Source organism: Lissotriton vulgaris, chromosome 2_2, assembly GCF_964263255.1.
Source record: "Lissotriton vulgaris chromosome 2_2, aLisVul1.2, whole genome shotgun sequence".
Lineage (NCBI taxonomy): Eukaryota > Metazoa > Chordata > Amphibia > Caudata > Salamandridae > Lissotriton > Lissotriton vulgaris.
The window spans coordinates 210101175-210116446 of NC_141688.1; the positions used below are offsets into that span (position 1 = coordinate 210101175).

General features: G+C 47.0%; 1 protein-coding gene across 4 annotated transcripts in view; it reads left to right on the forward strand.

Moving 5' to 3' along the window:
* LOC147729254 (uncharacterized) overlaps positions 1 to 15272 on the forward strand; it is a 690765-nt gene that overhangs the window by 212583 nt on the left and 462910 nt on the right. The window lies entirely within an intron of this gene.

Genomic DNA, 15272 nt, shown 5'->3' on the forward strand with positions numbered 1-15272 from the left:
CCTTCCCTCAGTACGAAGACTGGTTGTAAGTAATCAGGGTGTGACTATCCCATCCGTTCTTCACTGTCCTTGTCTTACTCGAGTTATGGCACAACCAATGTTTGCTGACAGCCAGGCCCTCTAAAACCAATCAAAGATGTGGTAGCAACAACCCCTAGTCCAGTATTCTTATAAGTTAGGAAACCACCGAAATACCAACATAATCCTGTTGTAAAACCTTCTTGAGTGGGCAAACAAACAGACCATCCGGAAAGCTGGCCAAAATCAAAAAACAAAAGCAACCAGAGAAACACAGGTTACAGCTACCAGCAATGACAGAGATTCCTCCAATCCCCTGCCCTCAAAAAATCCAACCAGCACGTCTAAATGAGCTAGCAACCAGCGACTTGATAAGTTATGGAGACTGCCATTCTTACTCACCAGCTAGTGTTAAAATTGGAGGAGCAGCTACCCATTTCCTTCTCCTCTACAGTTACATGTAATGACAAACCGGCATAAAAGCCCAAATATTGGCTATGATGACCAAAAGACCATTGATGGCCAAAAACAATAACAAGGCAGCAAATTCCACCTGGCAGTGATATGCAAGACGGTGAATCCAAAAGCAATGACGGCAGCGCTCAGCGAAGCAGCAGAAAGGGCCCAAGAAAGCCTTCTTGCATAATTTAAGCCCCAACAGAAAAAAACAGCAAATGTATTTAAGAAATGTTGGGTTCAGTCTCAGCCACTAATGATCTCTTAGGCTTCATCCTAGAACTACGTTTTTAGTCTACTGTACCACTGAAGATACCAGCCATAGGCATATCAGTCTTGTTCTTGCTGTAGTAGGTACAATCCACCCCTACCTGCTGGGACAGGTTGTAGAAATATTTTAGGCGGAGGCCAAGTTCAACCCTAACAATATTATATCCAGCCACTTGTGGACTGAGTAGCTCTAACCACCCTGACTCAAGTCAGGGTATTCCTTAGCTTGACTGGGTACCACAGGAGATTTGTGAAGGGGTATAGACCTATTGTGATACGCCTCACAGAATTGACCTCCACGAAAATGCCAAACAAGGTAAACAGGACAGTGAGCTGTCAAAAGGCGTTTGACACTCTGACTGAAGCAATGTGCTCAGCACCCTTTCTCCAGATTATTCTAAGCAGTTCACAGTACAGATAGATGCCCCTGAACATGGGATCGGAGCAATCCTATCCCATACCAATGATGATGGCCATGGCCAGCCTTTTGCTTTCATTAGCAGGAGGTTACTCCCCAGAGAGCAGTATTGGGAGGGGAACCTTTGCTGTGGTTTGGTCCCTGAAGAAGTTGAGACCATACTTCTTTGGATCTCACTTCCTTGTTCAAACTGACCACAGACCACTCTCAGATTGCCGATATAAATGAAAGTGAAAACCCAACACTATTGGAGTGGTCCATCTCTCTACAGGGTATTGCCTTTCCAGGGTTTCCAATTTGATAATGAAGACTCTCTTGGGAAAGATTAGTCTCATTCTCTTTCATTTGGGGGGTTGTGAAGGAAAGTGCCCCTTTTTGACGTAGTCACCCACAGTTTTTGCCTGGTGTCTGATGCAATTTTGACAGACATGCATTGGGTTACTTCTAACAGGGCCCCAGTGTCTTTCCCTAAACTTTACAATTTTCCCCCAATTGGCCATACCTTTAGCACCCCTGTAAGTCCCCAGTAAATGGTACCTCGAGTCCTGAGGGCATGGTTACTGGGGACGGTCTTTTAGGGATGCAGCATGTATTGTCCCACCCTAAAGGACCCCTCACCTAACTCATGCAGACTGTTATAGCAGGCTGAGTGTCTTGGTGCAGATAAAAGTGAAAACACAACTTGACACACATCCTCTTGTGCCATGCCAGCAGACACTACTTGCAATGTAGGTAATCCACCCCTACAGCAGGCTGTGCTGCCCTAAGGCAGGGTGCATTATACTACATGTGTGGCATATCTGTATGAGCAAATAAGCCAGAGTGATGTTTAATTCTCAGATATCATAAGTGAACAGTACATTTACTGGGTATTGGTTAAAACAAGTTCTCCAGCTGCATAATGGCTCCACTGAAATCTGTGGAGTTTGGTATCAAACACCTTGTATTAATAAACCCACACTGATTCCAGTGGTAGATTTATTAATACATGCACCAAAGGGCACCTTAGGGGTGCCCCCCTGAAAACGTACACGCCTCTAGTGTGCTAGCTGACGGGTATCGACCAGCCTGTCACTGTGCAGGTGAGTGCCTATGTGTCCTTAGGGTATAAATAATGCCTGCTCTGGCTGGGTTGCCCCCTCCGAGCAGGATGGATAAGTAATCTTATCAAGGTAGGAAGCTTAAAAGGTCTCTGCCGCCTCTGATATGTGACCACAGCTTCCCCAGTAAGGAAATTCCAGCCCCCTGTCTTGTGCCCATTTGGCACCAAGACCGGTGGGAAAATAAGTATGCAGGGAGGATGGGTGCACTACCAGGCCAGTCACACCCCCAAGGTGATCTGCCTGATGTGCCCCCTCTATAGGGGAATTCTGCCATCTTGATAATGGCAGAATTAGGAACTCGTGGACAGGATTATGCCCACTTCCTACAGGAAGTGGTCATATAGGGGGTGTAGCGAACCCAGGCGTAAGTAGCCCATAGGCTTCAACCCTTTACTCCCCATAACAACCCTAAATCTAATATTATGGGGACCTCTGGCACCAGGAAAGCAGATTCTGATGACCTAAGAAGGAGGCCACTAAATAGCTGTGAAGAGCAAGAACTGAGGGACAGCAACTGATTCGCTAATCCTGCCGGCATTCCTGCTGCCGCCGGGAATTGCACCGAAAACAACTCATCCTGCAGCCTCTCTGCCTCCAAACGCCTGGGAGGACTGCCAGCACTTCAAGCAGCAACCACCATCTCCCAGAGAGTAGTGGAGTTGCTACCCTGCACCCTTGAGGCACCCATGGGGACTCCGGACTGCAAAAACCTGGCACCGGAAAGCACCACTGCACCTGTTCACCCCGCTAGCCCAATTTTGCGTTGGCCAACGGTGCCAACTAATTCCCGAGAGCCTCCAGAGTTGAACCCCACCTTGAGTTTGCTCAGACAAACTCCCCGTCGCCGTCTACAGCCTCTTTGTGTAGGCCTTCTCAGCTGTGGGAGTCTCCAGAACAAACCCAACACCTAGAGATACCACTGCACCTGAGCCCCATAGTCTAGTGAGAAGTGGACCAATGGTGTCCCTACATGCCAAAGCATCTCAAGAACAAATCCTCCTGTTTGTTTACCCAGACTGGCCCCCCAACCCTGCTTGCAGCATCTTCTACACATGACCACGTCCCACCCAGATGCCTCAGAGCCTACAGAGGTGGCCCGTTAGTGCTGCCTCGGACCCCACACTTTCACTCCAGAAGATTGGTCCTGTTAGTCGCTGCTAAGTATCCGTATGCAGTATACGTGTTTATTCCCATAGGTTAACATTACCACAATGCAAATTAATTTGCCTGTTTTCTTCAAAACTGCTATTATAAAAAGTACTAACCCAATAATGAAGTTCTTGGTGTCAACAATAATATGAAAATGTGTACTTATTTTCTAAATTGGTCTGGCTCTCCTAATTGATTGTGTCTATCATTTATTGACTGTGTGCATGCAACAAATGTGTAACACTCCTCCTTGATAAGCTTAATGCTGCTCGACCACACTACCACAAAAATAGCATCTTGCGTTGTTAAAGTAAGCCCCTGTCCATTCATAAGGCATACCTACACTCTTTACACATAATATCTAATTTTGATATACTATATAAAGAGCAAGCTTTCTGCATTCTTAGTAATCTTATTCGATTTGACTATGATCTATCTTTCTTTAAACCTAAACTGAAGTCTTTTGTTTTCTGAAAAGCCTACGCTAATCATGCCAGTACTTAGTTGTAATTCTGTAATAGGCCAACAAAGATATCCATTTACAGCATGTTTGCACACAACAATAACTTATACAGCATATAGGTCTTGCATATTTCAGAAACTCGACATTTTACAAGAGAATTGCAATGGCAACCTTCTTTCTGGATGAATGTTCATAGTATTGCTGGTCAAAGAGCTTCTTCCCAATAAGATTGGTGCTAACTAACTAAAATTGTTTCTTTTAAATAAGCGAAACTAGGATATAGAATTGAGCTTAAAAGAAAATCTGATTCACTTAAAATTCAAAAATACATTTTAGTGGATCTCCAGTGATAGACCTTAGTACTGAATGGTCCCAACCATGCGCAGGAATCCCGAAGCAGTTCTTTCAAAGTTGCATCTACTTCGCCTTACTTCGGAAAGGCCAGGAAACATATGTGCCAGAACGTTTAACTTGTTAGATTTTTGCAGTCTTAAAAACAGGCTATATTGCCAATATTTTTTTTTATTACTTTAAACATTTGAAGGAAAAAGGGGATATACCCTTAAAAATCACTTCTACAAAAAATGACAAGTGATCTTCTCAAAAACATTTAACTTATTTTTAAAGTAAGCTAAGAAAAAATATAGCAATATAGCCTGTTCAAGCTGCAGCATTGAAACAATGTAAATAAATGAAAGGGACACTGCATCTTATAAAGGCTTTCTGACCTCCGTGTCCCATCTTGCTCTGTAGATAGCAGTTCTCCCTGGTTTTTTTCCCCTCTGCTGCTGACAGGATTATTGAGCAGAGCTCTGCCTTTTTAGGTTTCGCCTCGTCGAAAGCTGCGCTGCGCAGCTTTTCGGCGCTGGCGAAATCTAATGTTTACAGTATGTGTGTGTTGTCCCGCCCTCTCTTTCCATTGGCTAGCTCCATAAATGGAGGCTAGCCATTGGAAGAGAGATCTGCTAGTCATTTTGCGAGCAATTTGTGGGCGTTCCCGCGATTTATACTCATCCCGCCCCTTTGTGATCGTCATGCGGCGGTGGGCGATTGTTTTTTTTTTTTTTCAAGCTTTGTTTTCGCCATTTTTGAAGTGTCGTTTTCAGGGGTGGGTTGCGCGATGTCCCGCTCTCCGTTCCCGCCCCCCCTCCCGGTGTTCGTGTCCCTGTTCCCACCCCCCCTTCCCGCTGTCCGTTTCCGCCGCCCCTCCCGCTGTCCGTGTGCCCGTAGGTGCTTGTTTACTTCTGGCATCCTTCCAGATGCGCGGATGTGCTCGCTGCTGACAGACTCAGATGGGTGGAATCCACTACACCACTGATAGTGGTAGCTTGGGAGGATAAGTAGCTCTTAGTACTGAAGAGGTTGGAGCCCCCTGTATTGGAGGGTGCTGAAAGGACCGACCCCTTGGGTGATGGAAGTCCGAGAAGCCCAGAAGGGTGCCGTGGTAGCAGCAGTCGTGTAGGGGCAGTACGATAGGTGGTCCCAGATGGAAGGATGGGCTGCGCAGATTCCCCCGTCTGTCTGAAGGTGTCACAGCCTGGTGTTGCACGTGCGCTTCCGGTGCCCTCGGCTTGTAAACAGACTCGGTGTCACTTTCCCTCGCTCGGACATCACAGGGACTCCCCCGCTGCGGGCTCTGCTAATAGACTCCTTCCTGCTCTGTATCCACTTCTGCAAAGCCCCGGGAGGGGGGAGGAAGGGGCCTCTCTCCACTCTGGTACAACAGGCCACCTTACCTCTTGTCTACACTGAGCCCCCATCGGCTGCTTTGTCAGGTTTGTGTGCAGTTGCTGTTTTGCGCATGTTTTTAGTACTCAGCCCACAGCCTCCATTGTGCACGGCCGGTGGCTGCGTTTTGTTTTCCTCCACGGGAGCTGAGTGGGTGTACAAAGCGGCAGCAGCACGAAGAGTTTATGGTCTAAAACGGGCCTGTTCCTAAAGTAAGGGCAGTGTTTGGAATGCGTCGAGCCTGTGCCTCTGCTGCTCGCAGAAGCGGTACCTGCAATGAACAACGTTGAAAGGCCGCCCTGCGAAAGTATACATGTTATTTGCCTGTAAAGAGTTAAATGACCCTCTCACCACCCGTGTTTGCCAGTGCAGTTGCATAAGACTTTGGGGGAAGGGTATCTCATTCAAAAATCCCTCTGTTCCCATACACAGGGGTCTACTGGAAGTGTCAAAACAAATATAATGTTGCAAACAATCAAGGGTCTTTGGGGAGCTGGTCAGTTTGGTATACATTTTAGTCATTTTGTTCCCCTCAGTGTCTTTAGTTCTAGACATATCTACTAACAAGTAATAAACGTCGCAGCCTTGTAAAGCGCCGTGTAAGGCACCCAATGGCTCCTCTTGGCCCTGAAACTGTTAACTGTGAAATGCATCACGAGTATGTGGACTGGTGAAAAAACAGGCGGGGCTCAGGGGGCTTCCGAAAGGTCAGTTCTAATTCAAGAGCTTTCAGACCCGGACCTGGAGCTTAATTAGCGCCAAGATGAGGCGTACCACTTAAACTATGCAAGGCTGGCTTGCATTGGAGTCAATCTTGCAGACTTCGCCTGCACCCGGGCCCGTGTCTAGAGATGGCCCGAGGCCTTAGACTTGGCAGATGAGTGCAGAACCCCGCCCTGGCCCGGGGTGGCTTGTTTCACAGGGCCCAGGACACTGCACGAGCAGGAAGACCCCTCATCCGAGTTCTGCAGAGTGGGCTGGACCTGGGGCCCTAGTGCATTTCAGAGTCCGTGGGGTGTAGGCCTGGCCGCAGAGGACGGGAGACCACTATGTTGTCTTAGCTGAGACAGCTTGGTTCAAAGGCGGCACTGCCTGCCGCGTGCATCACTATCTCCATTCATCTGCCATCGCTGCCCCTTCTCTGCCCTCTGTCTCTACAATCTCGATGTGCCCGCTTTTCCTCTCTCACCCTCTTTGGTCATTTTACTTCGTCCTTGCCTTCTCTTTATTGCCTTTTTCTCTCCCACTCCTTCTTTTCCCTCTTTGCCTGCAGTCATTCTGTTCTCTTCTCTCTCCTGCCTCCCCTCTCGCGCTTTTCTTTGCCTCCTACTTTATTCCTCTCTTTCTCCCTCTCTCACTGCCACACGGGCCTGTGCCTCCTTGAAGGGCCCTGCTTGACACACGGCTCTTCCGGTTGCAACACACAAAACCTCCCCCTTTCAGTGAAAAAGACTAAGGTTTTGTTACTGAAGCAGAAGGGGGCTCTCAAATCTATGATTTCGCTTTTATTTTTTGCAAGCTTAAGATAGTCAGCGGGGTGGGGTGACGCCGGCCTCCTAAAAACGGGCCCTGAAATGATAGCTCTGTTCTGTGGCCGAGGGCTCCTGATTTGCATGACAACGCCTTGTGGGTTTTAATGAGTGTCTGGGCTCGCGGGCCTCAGCCCTAGAAACCCCACAGTGCACATACATCTTGAAAGGAGAGATTAAGCTAATGGCAATGTAAATGACAATGCCATTTATTTATCTGTTTTCAAAACCAACACATAAATACAAATTTTGTCATTTACAATTCCAATAGCTCTAACTTTTCCAAAGGCGAAACCATTGCATTGTAAATGCTTGTTTAAGGTTTATTTCCACAAAAAAAGTTTATTTCAAGTGTTCTAAAGTGACTCACTCAATGTCCTTTAGGGTGTAGTACATTTTTAGATAATTTCCTGACCATAAATGTATCTAATTTTTTTGTAAAATGCCATCCTTTTTGCGAACTGCCCTGACTGCGGCAAAAAAAGACTTCAAATGATCTGTATCTTATGTTGGCTTGACTCTCATGACCCCTAGTGCATATCACTACTGCAAGACCCTTTCCAGGCGCATTATGAGAAAGTGAGTGAGTGAGAGAGTGAGTAGGGAAAAAGATACACCTCCATAGCCAACCGCAAACTGCATTATTCCCTGACTGATGAGACTGCTAATAATAATAATAATAATCCACATTTGTAAAGCGCGAACAATCACCCGTAAGGGTCTCTAGGCGCGGGGGCCATCGGGAAGATTAAGCAAGCTATTGCCCATATTCACATGGTGCTGGCCTAACCTGCCTCCGGAGCCGGGGATTGAACCGTGATCCCCAGACTCCAGCGTCAGTCGACCTGGCCACGGCGCCACATCCCCCCCCCACGGGCATGTCGAGACACCATTCAACTACCTTGATCCGGACAGCGGACTGGTTTTCATGAATGAAAGCGTGTAGACTTCCTTCAGAGTCTGATTTGTGATTATTCACCATGTAGGCTCACCGCTCTAGTGAACCATCTGTAGTGGCCATCATCGCCACATGTAATGTAATGTAATGTAATGTAAATTGATACTTGTATAGCGCACTACTCACCCGCAAGGGTCTCAAGGCGCTTGTAAGAATACCGCCGGTGAACCCATCCTGGCTTTCCCTGTGAGGCGTCCACTCCTGGGCACCCCCAAGGTGGAGGCCAGGCATCCGTTTTTTTTAAGGGTGAAAAAAATTAAAAACTTTATTTTTTCAGCAGATTAAACAATACTTTCCCCCCCCAACATTGGCATCAAGGTATAGAAAAAACATGTGTACGCAGTTCACACCCCCAGCACGGCTTCAACAGTTGCAGATAAAACAGGAGATGCAAGAATCAGATCCATTGGATACAGTGCAAGTACAGAAAAACTGACATAAGGAACATGTGCGTAGTCATCAGGGCAGTACCCCAGCCCCTACTCACCCTCCCCATCCCCCGCCACTCCTTCCTCAGGTTCCGATTCCTCGGACGAGAACAATGCAGCACTAGTAGCATCAGAGTCGCTGGCAGTCGACCCCCCCCGCACACATCATACGCCATGCAAGTAAGTCCTCCTGTAGCCGCTCATCCCTACGCGTATGTTGCATGTGCGTTTCTTCAGCCAATGTCCATTCCCCCACATCCCGAAGCCATAACGTCATATCTGGCGCCCTTTGTCCCATCCAGGTTATAGCCACCCGCCGTCGAGCCAGGACTAAGAGCAGCTGCAGCATTTTATATGATAGGTTCCTCTTCTTAGGTTTGGGGACTAGGGCTAACAAGCAATGGGTCGGGGACAGGTCAAGACGCAATCCCGTGACTCTCCGGATGTAGGCTACCACAACCCTCCAGAAGTCCCCGACTAGTGGGCACTCCCAAGCTAAGTGGAGAAATCCGGCTCCTACTGAACCACACCGAGGACAGGCATCCGATTTGTCCGGCGCAATGCGGCGCAGAGCAACTGGGGTTACGTAAGTGCGGTGCATGAAATTAAAATGGATTAATTTGAAACGTGCGTTACACGAAACCTTCTTGGTGAGCGTCCCTATCCGCCCCCGCTGTCCCGGGTCCAAGGCAACCCCTAAGTCTGCCTCCCACGCCGCCCAGGACGGAGACACCGGAGGCGCCGAGTCGCTTCTCATCGCTGTATATAAAAGCGTTATCAATCGCCGTCCCGCGCCGCACGATAGCACGATATTCAAAGTATGGGACACCCGGGGTGCCTCAGGGAACTGTGGCCACGTCGCTCTCGCCATGTCCCGCAGGCCTCCATAGTGAAGGTATTGGCCCCCAGTAAGACTGAAGGCCTCGATGGCTCTCTCCAGGGTCACAAAGGACTCGTCCGGGTATAAGTCTGCCAAAGTGTCGCAGCCGCCCTCACGCCATTCCCGAAACGACATGTGCTCCTCCATTAGAGTGACCGGTGCCAATATCCATATCGGCAGCTCCCTATGAAAAGGGGCCCGTCTCAGCACTCTCTCCACCACTCGCTGCCAGATCCCTGCAGTATGCCGAACAATGTACGGCAGGTTGCCATCCGCTCCTCTGCCACGCATCAGAGCCAATTGCAACGCCCTCTCATCTGCGCTCCCGGCCAAGAGTCGCAATTCCCAATTGTCCGCGCCCGCGAACCAGCGCGCAGCCGGTATAAGTTGGGCCGCGTAGTAGTAGAGATCAAAGCGTGGGGCCTCCAAGCCCCCCTCCTCCCAGCGTCTGACCATCGTACGCAGCGCAACTCTGCTGCGTCTGCCTGCCCAGAGCAGGGAGGTAAGCATCGTATTAAGCTTGTTGAAAATTCGAGGAGGTAGAGGACAGAGGGTATTCTGTAGGATATACAATATTCTAGGCAGCATCACCATCTTTGAGACGGCCAATCGTCCCATGAGTGAGAGTGGCAGCGTATTCCAAAAGGATACAGATTGTTGTATTGAACTGAGCACACGGTCGGCGTTGCGGGCCAGCAATTGTTCATCCGAGACAGCCACCTGAATGCCCAAATAGCGGAAGGCCTCCATCTCCCACCGCAGCCCCAGGGGCGGGAAACCCACACGAGGGTCTTCACCGCATCCCGCAAGGGGAAAGATCAGGGACTTCTCAGGATTAAGACGCAGCCCAGAAGCTGCACCGAAGCGTTCCAAGTGGTGTAACAGGATCGGCAGCGACTCCCGCGGGGAGGTCAGGTAGAACAACGCATCGTCCGCATAAAGCGAAACCAGGTGTACCACATCCCCCACTCGTATTCCCCAGGGCGCCATCTCCGTGCGCAGTGTCACTGCAAGGGGCTCAATCGCCAGAGCGAACAGGAGCGGTGACAGGGGGCACCCCTGACGGGTGCCCCTGCCCAACCGCCACTCCTCCGAGCGGGCCGCTCCGAGCCTGACCCTGGCCGTAGGCGCACTGTAAAGGATACGAATCCATTTGCAGAAAAGGGGTCCCATCCCCGCTAACCGAAGCACCTCCAACAAGTACCCCCAGCTAACTGTATCGAGGAGGCCAGGCATCCTTAGCGTTGTGGGGGCCTTTGTGGAGATTAAGCAAGCTATTGCCCAGAGTTGCAGAGTGGGACTCCATGATTGGAATAGGCACCGAGGCGAGAATTATCAGGTCCGTGAAATTTTGAGCCCAAGACCCGCTGAGGCGGGGAATTGAACCCTGGTCCCGGGCTAGACCTCTGCATCAGGGTCTGCCGCTCCAACCATTGAGCCACACTTCTCATTTTACCAGCAGAATCTACTTCACCGTAGACCTCATTCCTATAGTTCTAGGTCTAGATCAAGATCACATCGTGAAAATCCTTCAAGATCTCGCAGGCAGTTGCATTCAAGGCAGAGAATATACTCTTCATGTAGATCAAGATCCTCACAATCTCGCCATATTCGCCTACCCTAGGGATTCTCCTCCACCAAGAATATCACCAGTAGAAGATAAAACATTGCAGGAAGTTCTCATCCGGGGAGCTAACAAATTGAAAAGAGATTTGCCAACTACAACATCATCCCCGTCGGTAATCTTTGAGACACTTCAAACTGCTGTAAAGGCTGATCCATCATGCCTCCCCAAAAAATACTGACCACCGAACAAAGATCTGGCCTTTCTTCGCCCAGATCCAATTCCAGACTCAGTCACTGTTTCAGCAGCTCTGAAAACTTCATGCCACAGTGCCATCTTGTAAGGTACCTCCGGATAAGGAGAACAAAAACTGGATTGTGATTGCATTTATATAGTACTTATTGCCCCTGACGGGGGTCGAAGCGCTTTACGGCGAGTAGCGCGCTACTCTGGAAACCAAAAATTATTAGTGGTGAATTAGTATAGGAAAATACGAAATTCATCTGAGAGGTGGGCATGTTAGTCGGATTGAAAAGGATAGTGGAGGGATAGAAGAGGGAAGGATTCAGTGGGCAGAACATTCTGAAGAACCTGTGTAGTTTCCATGAAAGCTGCTAGTGCTACATCTCTCTTGGACGCTATGGCAGGTCTCTTGGATCTCCATTAATCTATTCATCGTCGATCTTCCTAGAGATAAGCGTCCGGATTTCCAAGATTTGGTAATTAAGGCATGATGGTGTTGTGCCAGGTTATCAGTGCTGCAGCAGTTCCCTCCACTCTAGCAATGCTTGGCTACCTTCATGGCCAGGCTCTTAGGCACTGTTCTTGGCTGAGACTAAGCTGCTTGAAACCCTAAGCTCGGCATCGTATTCTCAACCTGTCGTTTTCTGGTAGCTACCATCTATTCCACAACGAAACCTTCCCTTTTCCAACGAGATCACCTGCAACAATAATTTTTACTCCTTTTTCAGAAGCAGGCAATGGAAAAGGATCCCCCATCATCTTAAAGGAATGAGAATGTATTCCCATTATTTTCTGGTGAAGGACAAAGGACCGAAAACTAATACAGACTCATTTTGGACCTCAAACACATGGTTGGCAAGGAAAACTCTAGCATTTTGGCTCTTCATCAGCTCTACCATCAACTCCATCTGGCCAGCTATTCTCGATTGATCTGCAAAACTCCTATCTTTAAATCCCAATATAAAAAAATGAAACTTTCTAGAGGTTCATTGTAGGAAAAGGCCGCTATCAATACAAGGTCCTTTCCTTTCGGCTGCAAGTCTTCATTTCAAACTTTCTCTAAATGCATGGCCATTCTAGCAGCCCACCTCAGGAAAATGAGGATCTTCGTCTAGACGATTGGTACATCAAGGCTTCTTCTTTTCAGAAAACAAGCCAACATTATTATTTAATCGTCATGACTCTCAATCGACTAGGTCTGCATGTGAATCACGACAAGTACATCTCAACAACTGTTCAATCACTGCATTACTAGGGTGGAGTTCTGTGTCAAGCGTGTCCTTTGGAGGAGAGACAATTAATTATCTATCTTTCAAGAATGTCGCAATCTGAAGAAAACATCCCATCCAACAGTGAGACAAGTCTCTTCTCTTCTGGATTTAATGGCATTGTGCACCTTCCTAATCCGCATACACGTCTCTTCATGCAGCCTCTCCAACAATGCCTTGAAGATCAATGAGATCAGACCTCAGGAAGATAGGAAGACTGAGTGTTTCTGACCAATCACGTGAAACAATCGCTTAAATGGTGGTGTCGCTCAGAGAATCTCCTCAAAGGGATGAATTTCCACAAAGTTATTCCGGCCCAAACCATAATGACGGAAGCTCCTTGACATTTTGGGGGTACTCATATGACCCATCTACAGATTAAGGGCCTGTGGTCTCTCAGGTAACAGGCTTCCCGCATAAACCTTCTGGAACTGAGGGCAGTGAAGGCTTTTTTCCCGTCATTCAAAACAGACTCTCTCCTTGCAACAACTATGCATTATCTGAACAAGCAGGGAGGGACAAGATCTAGGCCTCGATCCCTAGCAGTTCAAGCCATCTGGAAAGGACTCATCTACAGGGATCTCAAGATTACAGTGGTCCATCTTCCGGGAACTCAGAATGCTCAAGTAGACATTCTCAGCAGAGCTGTTTAAGAAAATCACAGGTAGGTTTTAAACAACGCGGTACTTAATAACATCTTCGCAGATTGGGGATTTCCCCAAGTAGATCTTTACGCAAATATAGAAAACAAAAAATCCCAGGCTTTACATCAAGGTACTACCATCATTGTGAAAAAGGACATTTGTGACGGACATTTTCGATAAGTTGTGACAGCTGCGAGATGTACTGTAATTGTGGAGCAATTCCATTTTGCTTTAGTGAGATGGAGAAGATGTGTAAGAGTAGCCTCTTTCTGACAAGTTAGAGGATTGACATTGTTCTGAGTACACCAGATACAGTAGATCTTCCAATTGTAGGAATAAGTCCTAGCAGATGGTCTCTTGTCTTCTGTTAGCACAACTATTAATTCCTGAGGAAGGTTTGGTGGCCGTATTGTTTGGGTCCAAAAGCCATGCAGCTAAGTTCATAGAGGGAAGTTTGGGATGTAGAATCTGGCCTCCGCACTTCTGTAGAACATCCATTCTTCACTGAGGCTTCTTCTTTGGAGACTCTGGGAGGTGAAGGAGATCCATGAACCACCACTGTTGATGCCACTCCAGAGCAATGAGAATTATTCTGGCTCTCCAGTGAGACAACTTGATGAGCAGAAGGGGAATTGTAGGAAAGGTGTAAAGAAATTTCCCTGACCAATCGATCCATAGAGCATTCCGCAGTGTGCCCTTGGTAGAACCTTAATGCAAATCCAGGCCATTTTTTGTTTTCTACATTTGCGAAATACCACAATCTGAGAAGATGTTGTGAAGTACGGCATTGTACAGCTTGCAGAGTTAGTGAGATACAGGCTCTCTGTTCACATGAAACTTACACAGAATTCTATAGCAATAGGGTAGTGATGAGGACCCATCCTGAATTCCAGAGGTATTTCCAGATTTCCATGTCAATCAGACTATTACTTTACCTACATTCTGTCAAAAACTCCTCTTCTCCTGCATGGAGATCTCTCTACACCCTTGATGTTAGGTTTTTTGAAGCTCTATCTAGATAAAACAAAATCTTTAAGAAAATGAAAACAACTCTTTGTCAACATTGGTCCTCTACGGACAGGATATACCACTTACAAACAATCCTTATCTAGATAGTCTACTGCATAATCCTTTGTTATCAAAAAGCAAACTATTCTATCTGATAAACCTAGAGCCCACTCCACCAGGGGTAAATCAACTACTGCTGTTTTGCTTAGGAACAACCCAATTGCTTAGATTGGCAAGGCTGCAACTTGGAGATCAGTTCACACCTTTACGAGACACTATTGTTTTATTTCACATGTTAAGTCTGATTCCCAAGTTGGTTGAGTATCTCTAATGAATTTACAAATGTATTCAGTGCTAATGGAGATCCCCAGAGAGAGAAATAATGGTTTCTTACCTGTGAGCCAAGTACTCTCTCTGGGGAAACTCCATTGAATCTAAAGCAACCCTCCCTCCTCCCCGACTGAAAATATAATACATGTATACCGGTACTCTACTGATTTGCTCATCAAAAAGGGCTGAGTAAACTGCCACCTACAAGGCATAATGGGACACTGGAAGTCAGAAGGCCTTTAAAGGTGCGTTGTCCTTTTTACATTGTTTCATTGCAGCAGCTTATACAGGCACATTGCTATTATTATCACTTCGCTTACTTTTAAAATAAGTAAAAGGTTTGTGAAGTATGCTTTTTAGAAGATCACTTTTGATTTTTGTTTAAGTGATTTTTAAGAGTATGACCCTTTTTTTCCTTCTAAATTTTAAAGTAATTCCATAAGCATTGGCAATATAGCCTGTTTTTTAAGTCTGTAAAAACGTTATATTACAACATTTCTGACAGATATGTTCTCATTAAGGTGAATTTAATGTGACTTTGAAAGAGCTGCTCCAGGATCTCCATGCCTGGACGGGACTATCCCGTGCCTACGATTTTATTATGATTTCAATACAGACTTTTCTGTAGAGTAACGTGGCATGCTATCTTTCTCAGAATGGTGTTGGAGCTTCCTGTTATGCTACCAGAAGGTGATTCTTTTGGGTTAGGGCTATTTATTTATGATTATACCTTTCTTATGAGTATATAGTTAACTCTTGTTGGTAAACTATTGCGGACAATTATTACTTTGCATATTTCAATATGTGTACTTCAT